At 49.5% G+C, this 23,496-nt stretch overlaps 1 protein-coding gene across 6 annotated transcripts in view; it reads left to right on the top strand.

Moving 5' to 3' along the window:
* The first annotated feature begins 6,697 nt into the window (after nt 1-6,697).
* Nucleotides 6,698-23,496, top strand: part of SCMH1 (Scm polycomb group protein homolog 1) — a 60,728-nt gene continuing 43,929 nt past the window's right edge. For 4 of the 6 annotated variants that reach the window (XM_021554880.4, XM_085559872.1, XM_085559870.1 and 1 more), the window contains exons 1-2: nt 6,698-6,768; nt 21,741-21,847. The gene's annotated coding sequence lies outside the window, so the exon portion shown is untranslated. The remainder of the gene's footprint in view (nt 6,769-21,740; nt 21,848-23,496) is intronic. The other 2 variants (XM_085559871.1, XM_085559869.1) reach the window with 1 other exon arrangement.

The raw sequence follows: 23,496 nt of genomic DNA, 5'->3' as shown, positions 1-23,496 counted from the left end.
TCAATCATACTGTATCTCAGGATTTGCCAGCCCAATATCCCAGGTGTCTACAGTAAGGTCTGAGGCACTTGGAAGAAAGGTTTTCTTCAGGAATGCTTCCAACAGCTCAGCAGCCCAATGCTCCTTAAAGTAATAATCAATATAATCAAAACAACTTTTGCATTTAAATAGATGATAATAAATTGGTTCTTTAAAAGACAGCACCATCCATGCCATGAGTTGCTGTTAAGTCAAATTCTTAACACATTTCACACTTCTAGTTCAGAAACTGTTACGTTGTATGGTCACACGGTTTTTTTCCTTCACCCACCAACCTGAGTGCCCCATGCCCTGCTGCTCTGTCCTGTGCCCCTGCCCCTTCCCCGCAGCCCAGCGCTGCTGCCTGGGAGCCCACCAGCAGCCCCCGTGCTAATGACCCATCAGAGCAGCATGTGCTGCCCTGGGAACGTTTTTTCTTTCCGATATGTGGATCAAAGAGGGCTCTGGAGCCGTGAATCCCTGCGGGAGGAGGAGAGGTCGGCTGGGATTAAGACGCACAGTAATTTGTGAAGGGTATGAACAGAAGAAACGAGCTATTAGGGGAAGGATTCGTGGCTGGCGGGATCAAAGAGCAGCAGTGGGAAATGTTTAGAAGGCGCTGGGAACAAAGGGAATTCAAATCCATATGAGTCTATTAATAGACACAGGAAATTTATTAACAGCGGCAACAAATCAAGTGTTCAATAACTTCCTAAATTCTGCTTTTGCAGAGAAAACAGATCTCTTTTCATAAAGCTGATGAAGGACTTGCAAGACTGCTATTAGCCAAGAAATTTAAACAACGTACCTAAAAATAAATCGATATTTTATACCTACACCCAGATAAGCCAAACACTATCATCCTTGAAGTGTTGACAGAGGTGTATAGCAGGCTTTGGAAATACCAGACAACAGCTGAGTTAGGACTGAGCCATTGTGACAGCCTGAAATCAGATAATTATGGGTTGTATATTGATCTTAAGTAATAATTAGATAATAATTTCATATTAGAATAATGGAAGGATGATGAATACACACACCCAAGCTTGGTGAAGTGCCAAGCAGCAAAGGTGGGGTAGGATCAAGAAAGCAGGAACTCTGGGAAGAAATTCAGGGTGAGCAAAGCAGGGAATTGCAAGGAGTGCCTCTGTAACAGAGGGGTTTTAGCTTAAATTTGGGTGTATATACTGACAGGAATGGGTACATTTAACCAGGACAGGGGTGCAAGCCCTGGACATGGCACAGTGGCACCCCGGCACTTTGGATCCAGCTTGGCATCCACCTGGCATGTGGAAAAGATAGATATAGTTGCAAAGAGCCATGAGAAACAGGAGAAATAGTGTTATGATGAGAAAATGTGTTCTTTTGCCTCAGGAGGATATTGGGGGTTCACAGGGGTTTTCACAGGGCAGACTTTCTCAGAGGGTCTCTGACAATTGGACAGGGAAAGACAGAGCTGCCTGCAAATGTCTGGGACATGAGGCCAGGAGATTTCCCACTACTAAGAGAGCATTCTGATATTCACAAAGGTGAATTTCCAGGCCACAAAGTCTTCAGAACAAAAATGGACTCTTTTGGGCAGACAGACCCTGGCAAATTCAACAGCTGGTCTCAATATGAGATTGCTTTGGGAAAGGAAACTTACGGCAGGCTCTGCAAAGTGATCTGCTGATTGTTGGGGCTTTAATCTCTGTAAATAACCTTTTCCTCTGCCTTTTTAAGGCATGGGGAGAAGATTCCCATCTCCCCTCTCCTATAAAGATGTCAGGTCAAAGAACATATCTATGAGAGAAGCAGGAATACTGGGTGCACATGTTCCTTTAGATCTTCCTCTTCTACATCCATCCCTGTGCCCTCTTATTCACCTTTTTATGAAGTATCAGATTCAGGATTAAAAAGGTCATGGACAAGGGGACATTAGGCTTTTTCTTTCAAGCAGAACATGCTTTATATTTTCATCCATGCCAGACAGAGGATCAATTTGTGGCAGAAAACAAAGTTCATTAATGGGAACACTGCAAATAGTGGGAGCCAGCCTAGGAGGACATTCGATGCCAGATCACTGCAAGGCACTAATGAAGGAGGAAGAGGGAGGGGAGAAGGGAAGACAGCAGGAGGTTTTCTTCCCAGTCACGCTGCCTTATATCCCACTCCACCTCTCCTCCTGCAGGTCCTGCTCCAGAGTGTCCAACACCCTGTGCATCAGGGCACCTGTGCTCCTCTGAGGGGTTATCAGCCATTCATCCCCGGGAGCTGGCTCAAACCAGGCTGTAAATGTGCTGAGCTTTTCTGGCAATGCTTCAGAATAAATGGAAAACCCTTTCTGCAGCTTGTTTCCATTGTAGTATTAATCAAACTGAATTCCTGTGGTGCTCATATGGATGTCACATGTAAATCTCACTGCTCATTCCAAATTAAAGCCAACAGAGAAATTTTGTCCTGTCTTCATCCTGCAGCTCTGAGCTCTTCTGCACTTACTCCATTCATGAAATCCTGATTACTGTGGACATGAGGGAATATCAGAGTTGATGACATCCATGAGAAGCGTTAGTAATGCTCATGAATTTATAGAGAAGGTGCTCAGGTGCAAGGCTGAAGCAAACATACTTCCATGTCCTACCTCAACCAAGTACTCCACATCTTAAAACAGAAGCCCTCAGCAGCATTTCAAACTGTCCATCCCTCAGTGTAAGTATTTCAGAACAAGAGGTTTTCCAGGCCAGTGCTGGCCGTCAGCAGCACTGAGGAGGTTTCTCATGCTGGAACAGTTTCAAAGAGTTTTCTCCCCCACTATTAGAAATCCCACCCTGTTTCTCCCCCACTATTTGAAAATATATATGTCTTTATTTATATATATATTTTTTGTGGTGAGAGACAGTCAAATACAGGTTTATTTTGCTCTGAGAGTACTGATCCCTCTTTTCTCCCCTTGAGAAGGTGGTCAGAGAGCTGTGGACAAATTGCTGGATCCCAGAAGTTAGCTGATCAGGCAGAAGCTCCTTTGGCCTTGGGTAGGACTTTCAGCCTTGCACATGCTGAACCAAATCCAGCATCTGAACTAGGACAGCATGAGCACCTACAGGGTGTCCCTTGCCTTCAGCCCAGCCGTCAGTTCTGGTCCCTTGGGAGCACTGCAGCCTTCAGCCCATCAGAGTGATGCCATTCCCTTCCCCAGAGGAAAAGGGAGGAACACAGGAAGGGGCTGAGGTGGTTCCAGCCCTTCCTGCAAGGCTGGGTACTGGTGGGAAGATCCCACCCCGGAGCCCTTGCCCGCCCTGTGCCTCCCTGGCTGGCACCAGCCTTGGCAGTGGGCAGTGTCCAGTTCTGGCCCCATCGTGTCCAGTTCTGGCCCCATCGTGTCCAGTTCTGGCCCCATCGTGTCCAGTTCTGGGCCCCTCTGTTCAGGAAGGACATTGAGATGCTTGAGCACGTCCAGAGGAGGCAACGAGGCTGGTGAGGGGCTTGGCACACAAGGAACATTTGAGGGAGTTGGGGCTGTTCAGCCTGGAGAAGAGGAGGCTCAGAGGTGACCTCATTGCTCTCTACAGCTCCTGAAGGGAGGTTGTACAGGTGGGGTTGATCTCTTCCACCGGGCAGCACCAGCAGAACAAGAGGACACAGCCTCAAGCTATGTCAGGGAAGGTTTAGGTTGGATATTAAGAAAAAAAATTCACTGAAAGAATAATAAAATACTGGAATTGTCTTCCCAGGGAGTCGGTGGAATCCCCATCTCTGGATAGGTTTAAAAAAAGACTAGACTTGGCACTTGGTGCTATAGTCTAGTTGTGGTGTTAGGGCACAGGTTGGACTTGATGATCTTAGAGGTCTCTTCCAACCTCATTATTCTGTGATTCTGTGATTCAGTGAGCAGATGAATCATGGGTTGGCTTTCTCTCCGTCACAGATAACAAAGCCACTCACTGCAGGAAGCCACAGATATCTCAGAGCTTTCCAGGAACAACCTTTCCAGACTCCACCAAGCCCTCTCCACACCATGAGTGTTTCCTTCAGATCTTCTTTTGACCTAAACCACTCAAGCCTCCATGTAATCTCCCAGAAAAAGAAATAATTCAGGGGGAGACTCCTACATTAGCCGTGTACACTACACGTACTTTGGAAATTGTTCAGATGCTTTCTCCCTGAGAAGACATGTCACACATGTCTGTGTCACTCCAAAGGTACGTAGGAAAACATACAGGAAACTATATTAGGAAAAAACTCTTCCCTGTGAGGGTGGTGAAGCCCTGACACAGGTTGCCCAGAGAGGGCAACTCCCTGGAAGTGTCCAAGGCCAGGCTGGAGAGGGTTTGGAGCAATCTGGGACAGTGGAAGGTGTCCCTGCTAATGGCAAAGAGGTAGCACTGGGACATCTTTTCCTCTTCCAACCCAAACCATTCCATGATTCTATGGTGTATCCACTGCCCCACTGAAATACCTGAGTCATGAAACCCAGGTCTACCCCCAGAGGTCCTTTAGACTCACTGACCACTCACTTGAGGATCTTAAAGGATGTGAACTGAATCTCCAGACCACAAGAATCACTGATTGCTTGGGTTGGAAAAGCCCTCTAAGACCAAATCCAATCAGGTACCCTGGCACTGCCAAGGCCACCACTCACCCGTGTCCCCAGGTCTCACATCAATGTGTCTTAAATTCTCCCAGCAACTCCGCCACTGCCTTAGGCAGCCTGTGCCAGGCTTTTCATGGAGAAATTTTTCTCGCTATCCAATCTAAACCTCCCCTGGCACAACTTGAGGCTGTTTCCTCTTGTACTGCCACTTTGTTACCTGGGGGTTCTCAAGATAAGGGGTGACAGAGCAGGGTTTTGGGGTACCATGTGTAGGCTCTGGTTGTTCTGCAGGACAGAGAAGGTCCCCAGTGAGGCCCATCTCTGGTCAGGACACAGCTCCAAGGATGCTCTTGGGGTCAGCTTGCACAGGGTTCTCTCCAGATGGAACATGGAGATGGTACGTGAAGGTCATGAGGTACAACAGTGGCACAAGGGATCCTTTTATCTTTAGGATTCCTTTAGGGAGTCACAGGAGTCTTAGTCTGGGGGGATTTTGGGGACACTGAGTCCCCAAATACATCTGTACATCTGTGGTGTCTCTGGCTGGGATGGCAGTGCAGGGAGAGCTCCTGCCCAGGCTGGGAGGAAAGGGAATATCTGGGGATTGCCTGTCCCCAGCATTTGGCTGTGCTGCATGAAGTCCATGCCAGTCCTGGCTGTCCTGTGGGGGAGGCAGACAAGGATGGACATCACTCTGCAGTGCCTAGGGGGTCTCTGGTGGGAACAGGGGTCTAGCAGGTCACAGTGGGGCTTTGCTATGCCCAAAGGGTCCTGGCTGGGCATGGGGCACCCACTCACAGGTGTGGAGACCATGGGAAGGGTCAGCCCTGTGCCCATGTGGGTGGGCATGGGAGGGCTATGCCAAGGCTGAGGCTCACAGGAGGAGCAAGTTTGTCCTGTCCCAAGGGTCCAGGGATGGCACAGGAGAGTCTGTCCCCAGGCTGGGGCTCGCAGTGGGGCTCTGTCCCCATCCCCAAAGTTCCAGGGATGGCACAGGAGAGTCTGTCCCCAGGCTGGGGCTCACAGTGGGGTCTGTCCCCATCCCCAAAGTTCCAGGGATGGCACAGGGAGTCTGTCCCCAGGCTGGGGCTCACAGTGGGGGTCTGCCCCTGTCCCCAAAGGGTCCAGGGATGGCACACGGGAGTCTGTCCCCAGGCTGGGGCTCACAGTGGGGGTCTGCCCTGTCCCCAAAGGGTCCAGGGATGGCACAGGGGAGTCTGTCCCCAGGCTGGGGCCTGCAGTGGGGGTCTGCCCTGTCCCCAAAGGGTCCAGGGATGGCACAGGGGAGTCTGTCCCCAGGCAGGGGCTCACAGTGGGGTCTGTCCCCATCCCCAAAGTTCCAGGGATGGCACAGGGAGTCTGTCCCCAGGCTGGGGCTCACAGTGGGGGTCTGCCCTGTCCCCAAAGGGTCCAGGGATGGCACAGGGGAGTCTGTCCCCAGGCTGGGGCTCACAGTGGAGGTCTGCCCTGTCCCCAAAGGGTCCTGGGGAGGGCTGGAGAGACTGTCCCCAGGCTGAAGACCATGGGTGGGATCTGTCCCGTGCCTGGGGGGTCCCTTGAGGGCACAGGGGGTCCTCCCCAGGCACGGTGAGGACACCGCGGGTCTGCCCCGTGCCCACAGTGCGGGTGGGGACAGGGGTCTGTCCCTGCGTGAGCACGGTCCCGAGCGGGGCACAGCGACGGTGGGCAGTTCGTGAGGGCCGGGCGAGCGGAGCCGAACCGAACCGGGCCGAGCCGAGTCGACTGGAGCCGAAACGAGCCGGGACGGGCCGAGCCGAGCCGACTGGAGCCGAGCTGACTTGGAGCCGACTGGAGCCGAGCCGGGACGGGCCGAAGCAGAGAGGAGCCGTGCCGAGACACGCCGAGCCGAGCCGAACGCGGCCGAACCCAACCGAGCCGAGCCGAGCCGAGAGGAGCCGCACCGACCCCGCCGAGCCTGTCCGAGCCTCGGCCGCCCAGCCGCCGAAGCCCCGGCGCTGGCCGGAGCCGTCCCGGCGGCGGGGGCGGCGCGGGGCCGCGCCGGGCCGGGCCGCCGGTCCCTCCTCCCCGATCCCCCGCCGCTCCCCCTTCGCTCCTTCCCGTTCCCTCCCGTTCCCTCCCCGCCTCCCTGCGCAGCGCGAACATGGCGGCGGCGGCGGCGGCGAGGGACTGAGCAGCGCCAGCGCTCGGCGGCCGCGCAGGTGAGGGGCGGCCCGGGGCGGGCGGCTCGGCCGGGCTCGGCCCGGTCCGGCCCGGCCGGGGAGGCGCGGCGGGGGTCGGGCCCGCAGCCCGGCCCGGATCTCATCCCTCCTGTCAGCGCAGCGCGGCCCGGCCCCGCACGGTGCCCGGGCCGGGGGCGGCTGTCAGCGCCCGCACCTGCCGGTGCCCGTCCGGGACCGGCGCTCCCGGCGCTCGGCAGCGCCCCGCGGCTCCCCGGCCCCGCGGCTGCCCGGCCGGGCTGTGCCTCCCGGGGAAGCCTCTTGCGGGGCTTTGTTGTTCTGCCGGGTGTCCCCGGGCAGGGCCTCGGGGAGCCGCGGTACCGCCTCGCCCCCAGGCCGCGGAGCGGTTCGGGGGCCGGCCGGAGCTGCCCCGCTCCCCGGCGCGGTTCGGTGTCAGCCGGACGCTCCCGGCAGGAAAGGGGCAGCGGGACCGAGCTGCCGGAGCATTGCAGGAGGTGGCCCCGGCTGCGGGCTGTGCCCGCGGGGGTTTGTGCCCTTCCTCCCCCACGAGCCCTGCGGGGCTCGGTGACACGCTCCTGTCACCCCAGTGCGTGTGTGGAGCTGGTGCCCGGTGCTCCCAGCGGGTCCCCTGGGATCCTGCTGCTGGGGATAGCGGCGGTGACCCCGGGCAGCAGCCGGAGAAATCCCATCACCACCGCCGTGCCTGGGGAAAAGCTGCACCTCCTTCGGAGAGATAGAGCTGGGAGCGAGACAAGATCTGAGGGTTTCGTGCACAGGGAGATGTTTAAAAATAACCCCGCTGACGGCTGGCTCCTGCCGCGCAGGTTTAATCCACAAGCTCTTTGAAGCTCCCGTGTAAAACTGTTGCAGCACTTTGGAGTCTGGATGACGGAAGGTAGAGCTGGCAAATCCGAGCAGGCAGCCTGAGTTTGGGATGCACTGAGCAGCTTGGCTCCCTTGGGCCTCGGATGGTTTAAGTTCAGCAGCTGAACATGAAACTATTTCCACGGGGAACGTCGGGATGTGCAGACTCAGCTCTGGGGTCCCCGGCTTTGATTTTTTGGCTGAGTTTCTGTTTACTGTTGTTGTTTATAGTAAACAGCGTGCACTGAGTGGCTGGGAAGAGCCATGTGGTCGCTGCGGTTCGCAGCCAGTAATATTGGGGAAAATGTTTTCCCCACCTCGGTTCAACGCCTGAGCGCCGCTTCGGGCTGGGCCTCCTCCTGTCGCCTTCCTCTCTTACTCTCAGCTTCTGCTGGCCAGACTGTGCTGTCCATATGTGTTTGCTAGGAATATTGGGAGCATGTGATAGTGCTTTCATTTCTTTTGCTTCATCTCAGGCACCGACGTGTGGCTTGGTGTTAATATAGGGAACAAAACTCAGGTCATGGGGGTCTCAGCTTGGGACAAGCTGCCGTGGTATGCAGCCCTGCATGTGCTGGTGGGTAGTTCAGGATCTGCCCAGTAGATGGTATGAAAATGCAGATGGAAATCAGGGAGTGCCTTACAGTGGGCACGAGGGAAATGCAGGTATTTCTGTGCTATTGAAAGTGTTTATTTAATTCAAAGTTTTGAGTGTGTTCTGTTTGTGAGAGATATACTGACTCTTGGTCCTCCTGGTTTGGTATTTACATCTTAGCAAGTGACAATTCTGCATCTTGATAATCTGCTTTTCTTGGGGCACTTCTGTGGAAACCTGATCGATTTTGCAGAATAATATGGTGTCTATAAGTAAAAGATGCTGTTAGGTTATTAAATTATCTGATTCATCAGGTAGCTGTGCTTCAGTCTAGACAGGAATGCTGCGGGAGCTGTGTCCCTGCCCTGTGTCTAATTTAAAGGAATGTCTGAAACTTTGTTTCATAGTTTCAGACGTCAGGGACCTCCAGAGATGTCCTGGTTGTTTCCCAATCCTGGGCAAGGTCAGGAAGACTTCTAAACCCTTCCTGAGTAATAGTTCTTCTTTTCAGGTCTTCATGCTGGCAATTCCATATCCTGTGCAGGTGATGTATGCCAACACTTAGGCCTCCTCATCATTAGAGAGATTTTCTGGGGTGTTTAATCTAAATCTGTGTCTTGCACTTTAAACCTGTTATTTTTTTGATGTCCAGAGCTCATGGAGAACACCCTACTCCATACATCACTTCTTACATGTCTGCAGCTCAGTTAGAAGCATTTGAAGACTTTTTTTCCCTCTCCCTAAGCTGAGCAAGATCAGTTTCTTCTCCGTTCTTCTCAGGTGGGCACGCCAGCCTGGCTGATCTCTGTCTCTGACTTGGGTTCTGCTTCCATTCACACTTCACCTAAAGTGCCATGGTCAGTCAGGGTCAGACTGTGTCAGTGGGGCTTTTGCAGGGCAGTTGTAATAAGCTGGGCCCAAATGACCCCGTTTTGGATATGTCTCAGTGCTGTTATGTGACGAGGAATGCAGATCACGTTTGCCTATTTGTGCTTTTAACTGTGTGTTTGTGACAGAGGACCTGGCGTGCTCGGTGAGCTCCTATTTGCAAATCTGGAGTAGCGTGCTAGCAACGTGAGCTCAGAACTGTGTTTGGGGCTTTTGTTTGAGCTGTAATGTTTGCATCTTCCACCCTGTCTTTTCTCCTTTTCCTTGCCTGCTACTGGAATTCAGTTTTTGCTATGAGACAAAGAGATTTTGAGTCGTTTATGCATCCATTTATGTTTGAGAAGTTTCCTGACAAGGAAGGGTTTCTGAGAAGTGAGGGAAGATGCACTGAGGACAGAGCAGCAACTCTGGCTGCCAGCTTCTCTTGTGAGTAGTTAATCTCCTGCATAAATGTAATTAAGAGATGTGCCAAGGTAAAAATCGTCTCCACAACTGAACTCTCAGTGTAGCAGAACTGTAACTCTGACCCCTCCTTCACCCCAGCACTACATCCGGGTGTAGCACCTGCACTCCAAGATGGGACATGAATGCTCCATCCCACTTTATTTGCAGGATAGCACAGCTTAATCCTAAAGTCAATGCTTTTTCTGGGTTTAATACACTTGTAAAAAAATCCTTTCTTACCCAGCTTAAATATCTACCAGTGGAAGCTGTTATAAAACATTTGCACTATGTTTAACCTGATAGTGCAAGTCTGAGAGCAGCAGAAAGCACAATAAATCTTCCCTGTGTATCACCAGGTCTCACTGGGCTTGGAGTGAACAAATAAAGTGACTTGAACTAGTGGTGTCAGAATGGTGTCTGGTGGGGACACCTGAGCACTGGAGGTCAGCACCTCTTTGCAAAGCTGTGCTCTGTCTTGGGTGGCAATCTCCCTTAGCAGGACATTTCAGAGGTGGTTTCAATTGTGAGCTGAAGGAGAGATCAGTACAGGAACATCACTGCAGCCTGGCTGGTGCTGAAAATGCTTAATTCCCAGAGATCTCTATTTTCATTCAATTCCCTTAAAAACAGAGTAATCCTTAGCTCTTTTACTGAGGTTTCTTACAAACACCACCTCTAGCAGATTTAGACACTGTGATACACAGTTTGCAATCTGCACGGTTCACTCAGGCACCTACCAAGTGTTTCTGCCTCTCTAGCAGGGATTTAAGCAGAGTCTGTGTACCTCTGCTCTTACTGGGCTGAATCTCACACTTTTATGCAGCCTCATCCTGAGCAAAAAATCAAGAATTTGGCTGAGAACTGAGGGAAAAGATGAATGTGTGTTTTGCTGCCTCTGCTGTTTGCGTGGCAGCCTCGTCCAACAGGCCGGATGGACAGGTGATGTCTGACTCTGCAGAGGAGTCTAAAGCACTTGGCTCCCTGAGAGCTGGCTTGATCAGCAGAGGGAAGTGACCCCTGCAGCTCCACAGCCTGCTTGGTAATACGTCACTGGAGATGAGGAAACAGAGCAGAGCCGATGTGGTCACTGCCAGCACAAGGGAGCTGACGTGGGAATTCAGGAAGGACTGCTTTTCCCTGGCCCGAGCTTGTGCTTCTGATGCTCTCCATGTCTTGCTCAGAAGTTTTTCTGTTTGTGTTATAAATTGAATGGTGTTATCACCAGTCAGAAAAGAAACTCCTGCTGGAGGTGTCTCCTCCCAGCCAATGTGCTCGGAGTTACCCAGCTTCAATTAGCTTGTACATTTTACAGACTGCCACAGTGGGAACTGCCCAGAAACCGCCCTGTGGCTCGGGTTTGTTTTCAACAACGGAAACTGGAGGAGTAGATGCCAGTGGAAATTTGCGAAGTTCAATCTTTGCCCATTGAATTTCCTGCAATTCCTCCCCTCTCCTGGCCCTTGCAGGTTGCACTGGACACTGGTTCAGGTCCTTCTCCTAGATATTGTGGCAAGGGAGCAAGTTTGGTTTACCCATTTCTGGAGTGACATCTGCTGCAGTTTGCTTGGGGCTGGAGGGAAGTAGGTACACCCTTCTGATTCCTGAAGGTGCTGCTGATGTTTGACTCTAGGAAAAATGGATTTTGTGCCTGAGGGGAGCTGGGGGACACTTAAAGTGTTTGAGTTCAGTGTTGGCAGGGGCTGCACAGGGTGAAGCTCATCTGTCCTCCACTGAGTGAGCCACGGTCCCATCGGCTGCTGCTTGCAGTCACCTCCTGTTGCCTGCCTGGACAAGGCAGTGCTGGAGCACCTGCTGCCAGTGCCTGACCAGCTTCCATCCTCTCTGTCCTCCCCTGTGCCACTGCTGCAGGGTGTCCCTGCTCCTGGGCCTCCCTCCATTCCCTTTGGAGCAGCCCCTGCCTGCTCCCCCCACGCTGAGCCCTCAGCAGTGGGATGCACATCCAGCTGTGTCTGCGGTGAGCGGGAGGACAGCCTGTGTTCCCTGTTCCCCTCGCTCCCTCCTGGCTGTGGGAGCCTCCCTGGGCTGCTGCCAGGGCCTGCCTGCCCTCCCTGTGTCCCTGCAGCTGTGGGGAGGCCAGGCCAGGCTGTATTGTAAATGCAGGCAAACCTAATAGGAAGAAATGACAATGTCTGACTCAATTCGGAAGGCTGAATGATTTCTTTATTATAACTATGCTAAAATACATTAATATACTATATAAAAGGAGGATACTAAAACTACATACTACTTTCTCTGACTCTAACTCCAACACAACTCGTGACCCTCTTTTGAGAGTCTAGACATGGATTGGATTTGCCATCAGGCTCAAACAATCTTCACCAGAATCTAATCAAGCACTCACTCCAGGTAAACAATTCTCTAAATTCATTTTACATAGGAGAAATAAGGAGCAGAAATAGAAATTGTTTTCTCTTTCATTTCTCTTTGTGTATCTCTATGAAAAATCCTAAAAGTGAGAGAAATGTGCTTGCCACCAGGCTGGGCCGCACACACTGTGGGGGACACAGAGGAGCACCACTTTGGGGCCGGGCTTGGCTCTGGCTCTGGGTGGCACAAAACGTCCCCACAGTGCAGCTGAATGTCCCTGAAACCAGCTCTGTCTGCAGAGGTGGCAGCTCAGGGTGAGGGTGGCTACCTGAGCTCAGGCTGAATGTGCTGGGGAACTCTACAGGGTGCTGGGCATCTCCCAGCAGCGCTCCCTCCCTGCACTCACTGCTGCAGGGCCCCTCGCTCCCCACTTTTGCCTTTCCTGCCCAGCTGCAGCACATAAGGTAGGAGAAATTCCTGCTCTGTACTCTTATTTAAGTGAAGGAGTAGAGAGCAGGCAGAAGAGCTGATGGAGTCTGATGTGGACCAAGGAGGAAGTTGTACCAATTCTGCTTTCTAAAAATAAGTTAAGTGGCTGTTCACGCAGCCCAGAGACTGCTGCTCTCTGTACACTGACTGTGGTTGCTTTTTATTTTTTTTTTGTCTTGTTACAGCAAATCTTTAATGCTGCAGTCCATTAAAATTATACAGTTGCTGTGTAATCAGGGAGGTACCTATGGAGAAAGTCTTGTGGTTTCAGTGTTTCTAGAAGTGACCTTGAAGAATCACCCATGCATAATGTTTCCTAGAGCTTTCTCTAGAGTATTCTAATATTTCCAGTGATCGTGATTCCTACTTTCCTCAGCAGTTCACTCCAATGCCTGACTATTCTGAGATTAAGGAGCTTTGCTTGATTTCAGCTGTACTTTAACACCATCATTGTGACATTTCACCTTCTCTTCTGGCAAGCTACCAAGAGAAGAAAAATGCTGTCCTGCTTGTTACGTACAGTTGACATTATCCAGAGGATATTGGCCATTGATGGGCAGCAGGTATCAGTTCCACCACCTTCCTGCTCACCTTAACTCTTACCACAGGCAGAGTAAACCGTGACAGCTGGCTGACCTCCTGGCCTGTCACATGAATCCAGAGGTCATTTGTCATTGCCACAGCCCCACACTGGAGGGTTTTACATGGCTGTACAATGCCACATCTCCTCAGCATGGCAGGAGGTAGCAACTCACTTGATGGTGAATTGCTGTGCCTGGAGAGGGCAGGAGGAATTTGTTTCCCTCAGGTATTATCCAAGCCCTGCACTGTAGATCTGGGCAGTCCCACTGTTGTTCCAGCATTATGGTGGAGTTGAGGGATGGCTTTTGACTCTTGGCTCCTTTTCCATCACCATGAGCTTTGGTCACGTCTTGCACAGAGTCTCCAGTTTTGTGTGTCTGTGTGTGTGTGGTAGTATCTGTTCAATGTTACCTTGTGCCTGACCAGAGGACTCAGTATGTTCTGGGGCTGCTTGGTTATTTCATATTGTTGTCAGCTGGAAAATCTGTAAATGCCCTGTGATATTTTACAGCTTTATAAGCTGTACAAAATGTCCAGCAGGTACTTGAATGTCGAGCAGATACAGTCTGTAAGAGTGCCTTGTTTTCATTAGCTCCTTGGCAGACACTGAACATACTTGCAGAGCTGCAGGGTGGACTTTTGGTTGCTTGTGGTCATGATTTGGGTTTTTTTATTGGCATTACCATGTGCTGCACAGAAAACAGTGAAGGGCCTCACAGTATATTTTTTAGTTGTCCAAACTCTTGGCCCTTCAGGAATGTAAAGCAGCCTAACAACTTTTTCTTACATAATTAACAGGAATCTGTTCAGGGTTTCCTGCAGGAACTGGCTAGTGATTTTTACTCTCTGGGAGTAATTCTCCTGAGCTAATATTTCTGTTTACATCTAGATTGTTCTTTTGTTTGTTTGTTTGTTTTGTTATTAAAATTGAATATAATTTTGATGGGCATTTTGTACGTTTTCTGTATCCAGACTTTGTACTCAGTAGAGGCTATTTCTATTTGAGTAGATACATGGTTTTGAATACTGGGATTTTATCTTCTTAAGTCACAGATGAGACCACAGTTATACACAGGGTAAAAATAGCAAGCAGTAATTAGTACCCATCCTCAGTGAGCCTGGCTTGCTTTTCTGGTTTCTCTTGACATGTTGCACTGCAGCAATTTCCTTTCTTTTTCCTAAGAAATAGATTAATTAATATCTCTGTACATGAGTGAGAAAATAAAGCAAATATGATTGTTTCCTGCCCTGGCACACCATTCCCATGGGGTACAATGAGTTTGTGGGAGCTCTTCTCTTGGGCTGCCCTTTGCCTTGATTGGGCTGGAGCAGACCAGGCAGCAGAAGGAATGGCATTCTTCATTCTCCCAGACATCCTTCTTTCCCTCTGTCCAGGCTGGATTATCTCTGTCTCAGTGCTCCAAGCAGCAGAGAGGACTCCTCTTCCGCTCCAGCAAGGGTAAATCCAGGTTTTGTAGCTCTGCTCCATACCCTGAGGGTTTGGAGATTTTATCGTTCTCATTTCTTTAGCAGATGGGGGCAGATCAGTAGGAACTATTTCTCATCTGTCCTTTGTTTGCATAAGAAGAATCAGCTGCTGGAAGGGTTGGAGGGGAGTCTGGCTGTGCTTCCTGCCAGGGAGACCCTGAGTTTTGTCACTCTAAGGGTAGATTTTTATATACACACATGCACGTTAAAGGGATCGTTTTACCTTGCCTTCTCTGAGGGAGCAGGTTCAGGAGGGCAGAGGGAGTTGCATTTGGAAGGTTGGGAAGGTTGGCTATATGGATGTTGAGTCAGGGACAGGGATTTGTATGTGAATCTGTGAAGGATTCAGCCTTGACTGTGACTGGAGTCGTGCCCCAGTCCTTCCCTTTGTCATTAGAGACTTGTCTGTGCTGGTGCTGGACCTCAGGAAGGTAAGAAATGCTTAACTCCATGGAAGGTCATTCCTTGTGCTGGATGAGGAAAGCAAGCACTTAAGGCTCTCCAGTAACATGCTCAGCGATGGCTTTGATGCCATGTGAGGCTTGAGGATGAGTTTTCATCCCTCTGTTTTCCCAAGGGATATTGTTAAGCATTCCATTTAATTGTTAGGGCTGGTTATAGAAGGAAAGCAGAAGGAAAATGCAATTTTAGGTGTATGTAACCATCATCATCCCCCATGTCTCAGTATTTAGCTCATTAGAGTGGTGATTTTGTCGCTCACCTTTCCTTCAGGGCTGGTTTGTTCTCCTGTGCTCCCTGAGCTCTCATCTCCCTCCCTGCCATTTCAGTGGAAACCCTTGCTCCGTGTGTCTCTCCCTGAGGATCACCCTCCTCCCTTGTGCTTGTGAGATACCGGGTTCTTTAAGGGATTGGGTCATCTCCTTCCCCTCTCTTTGCAAGGTTTTCCTCATTTACATTTCTGTTGTGTCCCCTAATTACCATCCCTTTGGTTTTTTATTCCCCCTCAAGCTGCCTTTCCCTGCTTATGGTCTCCTGAGGAGCTCTGCTGAAACTTTATCAAACTTACATTACTAGAAATAGTTAATGCATAATTTTCTTTGAGGAATTCTCACATCCTGCTTGCAGCATCACTGCACAGTCTGTTGTGACATTTCCAATAGAGACACAACTGGAAGTCAATCCTTTCCTTGTGGATTGCCTCCTGTTTCCCCTTCCATAGGGACATAAGAATACATTGTCCTCCTATATCTTCCATCCCATAAAGAGTTTATTTTTTTATAGAGTCCAGTAGAGAATTAAGGATAAGGTTGATTAAACGTTATACATACATATATCTACTGGGTGTCAAGCAGAGACCCGTGAAGAGTTTACACACTGGAGCCCATTCTGAGGCCACATCCATCACCCATGTAACTGCTGCCTGGGAAAGCAGCCACAGCTGACTGTGCAAGGGGGGCTGTACTAGCCTGTCTGGGGGTGATATGGAAACCATGCACTGGTTTTTAATGTACTCCTGTTTAAATTCTTATTTAAAGACTTTGAAGCATCCTATTGTGTGCTTTTGTGAGGGGTGACTTTGTAAGTGCCCTGGGCAGAATCCCATTTCAAGGTCTCCTGTAAGCCATCTGCTTTCAGTAATAGCTCTTAGCTTTGGCATGTGGCTCAGTGCAGGCTGAAATAGCCACATTGCTGCAAAACTTTCTTTACTGCCTGCATCAGTTTGGGCTTCCCACTATGCCTGCACAGGCTGGTGCACCTTTGCAATGCCCTGCATCACCCTGTCCTTGAGGTTCACCCTCCAGCTTGTCCCCAGGCAAGGGGGGGCATGACCCAGCACAGGAGTGTGGGGTGCACCATATCCTGCACCTCTCCATGTTCTGGGAATGCCATGAAAGGAAACTCAGATACCTGCAAACCTGGCCTCTGGTTTGGTTCCAGTCACCAGGGTGTCAGGGTATGGTCGGAATATGCCAGGATCAGGCTAGAGCCCAATGTGTGATAAATCTTCTCTACTTCCAGTTGTCATCAGTGGATTGGGTACACTGCTGGGCCAACCTATAACCCAGGCCATTCCTCTTCTAAGGTCAGGAGACTTTAACTTTTAGCTATGGGAGTCCTCCTGACTCAAAATAGCTGTCACACAGATGGTTCAGTGTTAGAAACAGCAGCCTTGGGCACAAAGATTTAATTCCTTGCTTTGGCATGTTCTTCCCACATGGCACTGAAGTCCATCAGTCCTTTGCTTTTCTATATGTAACAGCACCTTACCTGCCCAAAAAGCAGGTCTCTGTGGTTTTTTGTTACAGTGCTTTTGGGAGAGCTCCGTGGAGGTACAGGTCAGAAATGTCTCCACTTAATACCCAGAAACAGAGATATGCATCATTTCTCAGATCTCCTTCACAACAGTCATGGAGAACAATGGTGTTGGTGGCATCTTTCACACTGGGATGTGGGACATGGGCATTGCTCAGCTCAGAGGGAGAACCTCAAAGTGACTTCCACAGTAGGACCAGCCATGAAGGATTTGCTGAAATTATTCTGGAACACAGTGAAGCTTCTTTACCCCCAGCTATTCTCACAGGGGATTTGTATGATTAGCTAAAGTGTGCACCACATCAGCACGAGTTCAAGGTGGGCCACTCACTGTCCATGGCAATGGGAGGCAGCCCAGGTCCTGGCTCCAAGCCTTGGACATGGTCCTGTCTGGGGAGGAGCAGCACAGGATCCTCTGCATGCTGTGAATCCCTGCCCATGTGTCCTGGTTTGGAAAGCAAAACCAGTGAGAGGCTCCAAGTCAGAAATACAGTTTATTAGGAAAAAGGGAACAAAGAACCAAATACATACACACACACAAAAGAAGAACCACTGACAGAGTCAGAGATACAGCCTGACACTCACTGGCTGGGGCGGTGGTGGCAGATATGGTTCTGTCCCAGCAGTGCTTCTGCAGACTGATGTGGTTTCCCTCTGGAGGTCCAGTGCAGAGAAGGTCTCAGCTGTTCCTCTTGGAAAATGGGATTTACTTGTTGTTTGTACAACCCCGTTATATCCTTGATGGCATCGTTTGGCTCCTCCCTCTGGGCGGAACATCTCACAAGAGAACTGTGATTTTATCAGCCATGTGGCTGAAAGAACAGCTTCTCCTGGAGGGACTTATCTCTGAGTTATGAGATAAGGGAGGAAAAAAAAAAAAGGGATTGCAGCTCGAGGTGGTAATGGAATACACCCCAATATTATAACCTAGGACACCATGTCAAGGGGCTTGGAACAAGAGGATCTTTGACCCAAATTATTCCATGAGTCCATGTTCCCTGCATGGGGAGGCTTTAGGTTTTTATTTTCTTTCTATTTGAGTGGGTGTGAAACCAATACCAGTCTTAGAAGCAGCTCTGATTTTTCAACAATGTGTGAACTTCTCACAGCAGTCAAGCCCCATCTTTCCAAGGAGGATTTGCAGGGCTGGAGTGCTCATCCCCCTCACTACAGAAATGGCAGCCACAGAGCTGTAACTCCCAGCTCATCAGTAAACGTGTCTGTACTGAGAAAACTCATCCTGTTAAGGGGCTTCCTTTAGCAGCCTCAAGTCAGATTATCTTATTTGTCTTTTATTTGAAGCCCTTTTATCTCTCCATTTCTTTCAGCCTGGGTATCCTGTTCCTGGGGTGTGCCAAATATGTTGTCTTTATTGCAGCCTCTTCAGTCTTTGTGGAGAGCAGGGTCTGCTCACAGTGATACATGTCAGGATGTTTTTAGTTTGATCCAAGGCTCATGCTGGTTTTGTTGGGGTTTTTTTGTTTGGGTTGTTTCTTTGGGGTTATTTTTGGATAGGGAAGGAAGTCCTTATTGAAATCCTGCAAGGTTTTATTTAATTTCTTCCACAATCACGAACAGTGGTCGCTGTTCTTGCTTTGCTCACAGTGATGGTTCCTCTCACTGATCCCTGGTTTTTGTACTCACCTTGAGGGTGATCTCTTGAGGTTGACTCAGTAGTGTTTGGTGGTCCAGCTGCCATTTCCTGGGAGGCTGAGTTATCTCCACTCCCCACCAACCTGAAGGTGTTCAAAAGGAAGTCATAAAATCAATATTTTCATTGTAGAAACCTTGTCTATCCAAGTTTTTCATGTGTTTTTGTCTTTTAAAATATGTACTCCTGTGAGACTTGGCCCAGGGGCTGAGGAAGTGTGTTACTTGTGATCACATCTTCAAGACACCTCGGTGTGTTAACACAAGAATGTGTTTGTGAGGAGCCTGTCATGATGTCTGGAGTTCATCAGTCCACTTCTTACATGACAGAAGGATAAAATTAATTCCAGAGAATGAGAGATGTTGGAAATGACAGAAAATCCTTCTGATAGAAAGAGGAGTAATGGTTTACAGCCATCAGGTATTTCAGATCACACCAGGGGATCAGTACTGCAGATGGAAATACCAGCATTCATTGTACAGTGTTACTTAGAAATATTTCCTGGCATGAATGTAAGGCCTCTCCTGACCTGATGAAGGGAGATGCTTCCAAAGGTGCTGTACCTTCATCAACCTTTGTTTGGAGCTGCCAAAAACATAACTTTGCACAGACAAGGACAAATAAAACTCCAGTCTTGGTCAGGAGGATGGTAACAGGGAAGGTGGAAGGAATTAAAATCATTGTTTCAGATAAATTCTGACTCACCTTTTCACTTGGAAGCTGATCACTCCTGAGAGTTTAGTCCAGGTCCCACATAAGCATTCATTTGGCATTTTGGTTTAGGACTCCTTGCCTGCATGTCTGGCTCTGAGACAGCTGGTGCTCCATCCTGGGAGCTGGTCTTTGGCTTCTGCCCAGGAAAGGGATCAGTCAGCTGGCTCATCAAAGTGTGCCTTGAGAGCAAAAACTGAGGTTTAGACCAGCAAAAGTTCTGGTGTCCACAGGTCAGGCAGAAATCTGAGGAGCCAAGTCTAGTGTGAAAACTAAAAGAGGAGTCAGAGCATGCTCTGATTTCTCAGTAGGCTAAAAGTGCTTTTCTTTCTGCACCATAGAAATTAAAAATGGCAAAAATAGCTGTTAAATGAGCAAGCAGGCTGAGTTTGGAGAAGGTTCTTCCCCTAGAGGGTTATGGGACTTCCAGCGAATGGTCATGGTTCCAAGGCTGCCAAGCTCAAGGAACATCAGCAAAATGCTCTCAGGGACATGGTGGGTTTGGTTTGTTGGGGTGTCCTGTGTGTGGTCCAGAGTTGGAATTGATGATCCTTATAGATCCCTCCCAGCTCAGGATATTCTGTAATTCACATGATCTGCTCATCACGTGCCTGATTTTCTGTTTGGGTTGGGATGCCTCTGGAGGTGCCTGTGTGTAACCCATGGTCACACAGGGGCTTCCAGAATGGAGCTGAAACATCCCAGCAGGGCGGCTGGAATGGCAGTGCTGCCAACACTCATGACAAGCTGGAGCTTACAGTGCTGCCCTCACATTTCCTGGGGGCATTTGTAAGGGACAGCTCTTTACTGCTGGAACCATTGATGGTGTTTGATGGAAACATCACTGTGAAGAAACCTCAGCTGAAGCAAAGGTTACACGGAAGGGATTTTTAGTGGCTGCAGTGATCGTGGTGCTCCAGACCTGTGCTTTTGTGGGGAACAAATCAATGACTGCAGGCACTTTTCATCATGAGAAACTGTCAGGATTCTCTTGTGGCAGCCCCATGGGATTTCCAAGAAGCGTCATTCTCACAGTCCTCTGTCAATATGCAGAGTTTCCTTTTTTTTCCTCCCAATCCTAATCTGTGGAGTATGTATCCAGCCTAATAAAACCATTTTCCAGCTTCGCTGTTGGTGTTTTCTTCCTCTTGTCTCTGAAAGCCTCTGGCCTGCTGGCAGCACCATTGTCCAGCGAGGTTTGAAGCTTGGCACGCTGTCAACAAAGCTTCAGGTTCCCTTTCAATCAAACATGGTACTGCTGACATCTGACTTGGATTCCATCCCAAGGTTCACCATAATCATCCTTGTACAATAGGAAGTCCAAACAACCCCAGGAAATAATTCAGATGCGACTGGTGCCTTGAGTGGAATAAAGAAGTGCCTAGAAGAGACATTAAGAGCCTCAGCTCTAACTCTTTTCATAATTATGCGCTCTGAAGGAGCGGAGGCTTTGGAGATAAAGGGATTACATGCATCTCATGAGGGCTGGAAAGATAGGACAGCATCTTCCATCCACATTTTCTCATTTTTGTTTTACTGATATTGCAGTTGCCACATTTTGTGGAAGAATATTGCAGAGTAGGCTCCCCTGTAACCCTGCAGTTGCCTTCCAATCTGGCGCAGGTAAATTGAATCTGACTGCCCTTAGGGATGAGCTTTTGGAAGAGCCTGTTGGCAAGAGCAGTGGGGGAAGAAGTTAATTAGATTAAGATGCATTTCCACAGTGCTGCTGCGGGCTGTGCGGTGCTGGAGAGAGCAGCGCTCGGAGCTGGGGATGCCCTGGGATGCTCTTCCAGCCCTGCCTGCCTCTCTGCTGCCTGAGAAAAAGGAAAATGCATCAGAGGTGTGAATCTCAGTGTAACCCAGCATAGGGCTCACCAGCGTGTGAACAAACCATGTCCTGAGCTGGTGTCCTGCCCCTGGCTGTGAGCCAGAGTCAGCAGCCTGGCAGGAGGGCAAGGGCTCAGCTTTCCTTTGCCACAGCACAGCAGCTGAGGCAGTGTTGTGGTGGGCAGGGTTTGGCTGGGCACCCAGCATTCATTCAGGGCCTTCTGGCCCATGGGTCTCATACTTTGATATCCTTACTAATACTGGTGGCTTTTCAATGTCTGTGTCATTTCTAAGGTTACTCCTTTACTTCTCTTGATAACTTCCTCCATAAAGAAGTTGCATGTCTATTAATTTCCAATGAACTGTTCCTTCTCCCTGGTATATATACTTGGGAGTTTTTTACTTTTGTAGGTTTGCTCTGCTGCACTGGGAAGGGATAATTTGGAGTCCCCAGTTCTCTCTCTTCATGCTACTCATTATTTTATATACCTCTCCTGTGGTCTCTCTCCTTTTCATTACTAATCAGGTCTAGTCTTTTCAATCCTCCTTTGTGTGATAGTTTCATTTTACAAAAGCTGAACTAGTTTCTATCAGCTCAGTTGATGTGATCTTACTCATATCAAAGGTGTTTAACAGCCGCAGTCCCGTGTACTCCCTGCAAGCTGAACTTAAATTGTGTCAAGTTCTGTGCTGCTTTGCGAGTGCAAGTGGGAATGTTTGTTACAGCTGTCTTTAAATTTAAATTTGGATGTTTTAAATGAATTAAATATGAACATGAATAATGCAGCTGGTAACTTAGCCTTTCTGCAATTAAATGCAAACTTTTTCATTTTGTCTCTCTGCTTTCAGGTTTTGCTATGCCGCAGTGTTTGTACTGACTCTGCTGTCTTGTAGGAGTGATGGGGAACTAGAGCCCATGACAGTTCAGTGGAGCCCTTGGCACTTTTGATATCTTGGTGAGTGAAAGTTGTTTGAAACTCTGGGAGAGGCACTTCATCTGCTACTAAAGGCAGCAAATTAGTTGGTCTTTTTACTTTTTTAAGGTAGCATCCTGCTGAAATGAATTTGCACATTGATCTGTCCTTTCAGGTTATAAATTCTGGAAACCAGCACTCTGTAATGCTGTAGTTCATGCCTGGGAGATTATCTTAATCTCCACAAGCAGGAGAAACACAGCTTTTGAAAGCAAGGGGCGTTTTAACTTTAGAGTGCAGTTCTGTGCAAGTGTCAGACTCTGGAGATGGAACATTGCAGGGTGTGCTGGGCTGTGGAAATCTCAAAGGCTTTATTTGATGCAACAGTAAGACTGTGTCCTATGTGCCATGGATCCAGCCAACAGGTCCTCATCAGGGGCATGTTTGTGCCTGAGGTGATTCTGGAAGATGTGTCTCTGTGGGTAGCCTAGTTTTGCCCCTTGGATACCAGTCTGTACCTTCTGCTATTTATTACTTTCCCATTTTTTCAATCATCAGTCCCTGAATAGAGTAAGGGTCACATCCATTGGTACCATGGTGCTTCTGTCCACAGGTGCCTGTGGGCTTGTCTGTTCTGCCTTTGACTTTCTTTTCTCTACACTGAATTCTCCTCACTGGGGCATTTCAGCCTTGTCAAAACCTGTAGAGTGATTCCTCTTGCCATGCAATCCGTTGTCAGTGAGATAAAGTCCCTGGGTGCCTTGGAAGGAGCTTTTGGGGGTTGTCTGGTCCAATGCTGTATGCAGAGATGGGCTGACTTTGAAGTCAGAGTCAGCTACAAGGTTAGATTAGGCTGGCAAGGGAGGGAGCTGGTGATGTTTGAAGTATCTCAAAGGGTGGAGATTTTACAGCTCCTCTGGGCAGCTATAAATTACAGTCAGTGGAAATCATCAGTTCACAAGCCCTGTGTTAGTAAAGCCCAAGGGCAGCAGAGGGGCAGCTCCTGTCTGTGCTCCCTGTGACCAGGGCCAGGACCCAAGGGAGTGGCTGGAGCTGTGTCAGGGAAGGGTCAGGCTGGATATGAGGAAAAGGTTCTTGCCCCAGGAAATGGTCATGACCCTAAGCCTGCCAGAACTCCAGGAGCATGTGGATAACACTCTCAGACACCCCCAGGGTGGGACTGTTGGGGCTTCTGTGACAGGCCAGGAGCTGGATTAGGTGATCCTTGTGGATCTCTTCCAGTTGTGATTGCACCAGTTTCAGGAGGGCTGAGGTACACAGCGCCTGTCTCCATGGCTGAAGAAGGGCATCCCTGCATCCTGGGGCAGGAACTGTCCCTGTCCCTGGGATGCAGTAAGGCTGGTGGCTCCCATCTGGCTGTGTATGTCCAGCTGCTCCTGGGGCAGGCAGGCTGAAGCTGTGCATCATGGAGTTTGACTCTGCCTCTTCTCTCGGCATTGCATGACTCTGAGCACACAAATTATTTTGATTATTTTTCCCTTGAGGTAGGATTTTGCAGGATTAACCCAATTGTTGCATGGGATGTACGGGTGATCTGGGTGGTGCAGAGCTGTGTCAGAGGCTCATGAAGGCTGGCAGGAGTCAGGCTGGGGCTGTCACATTTGGGCAGTTTCTTGGAAGCATATTTTAGAGTGCAGTGTCCTTGCGCTGGCACTCATGTGGCTCTCAGC

The sequence above is a fragment of the Lonchura striata genome, chromosome 23, assembly GCF_050655825.1.
Source record: "Lonchura striata isolate lonStrDom1 chromosome 23, ASM5065582v1, whole genome shotgun sequence".
Classification (NCBI taxonomy): Eukaryota; Metazoa; Chordata; class Aves; order Passeriformes; family Estrildidae; genus Lonchura; species Lonchura striata.
This window is presented reverse-complemented; position numbering and strand designations above follow the sequence as displayed.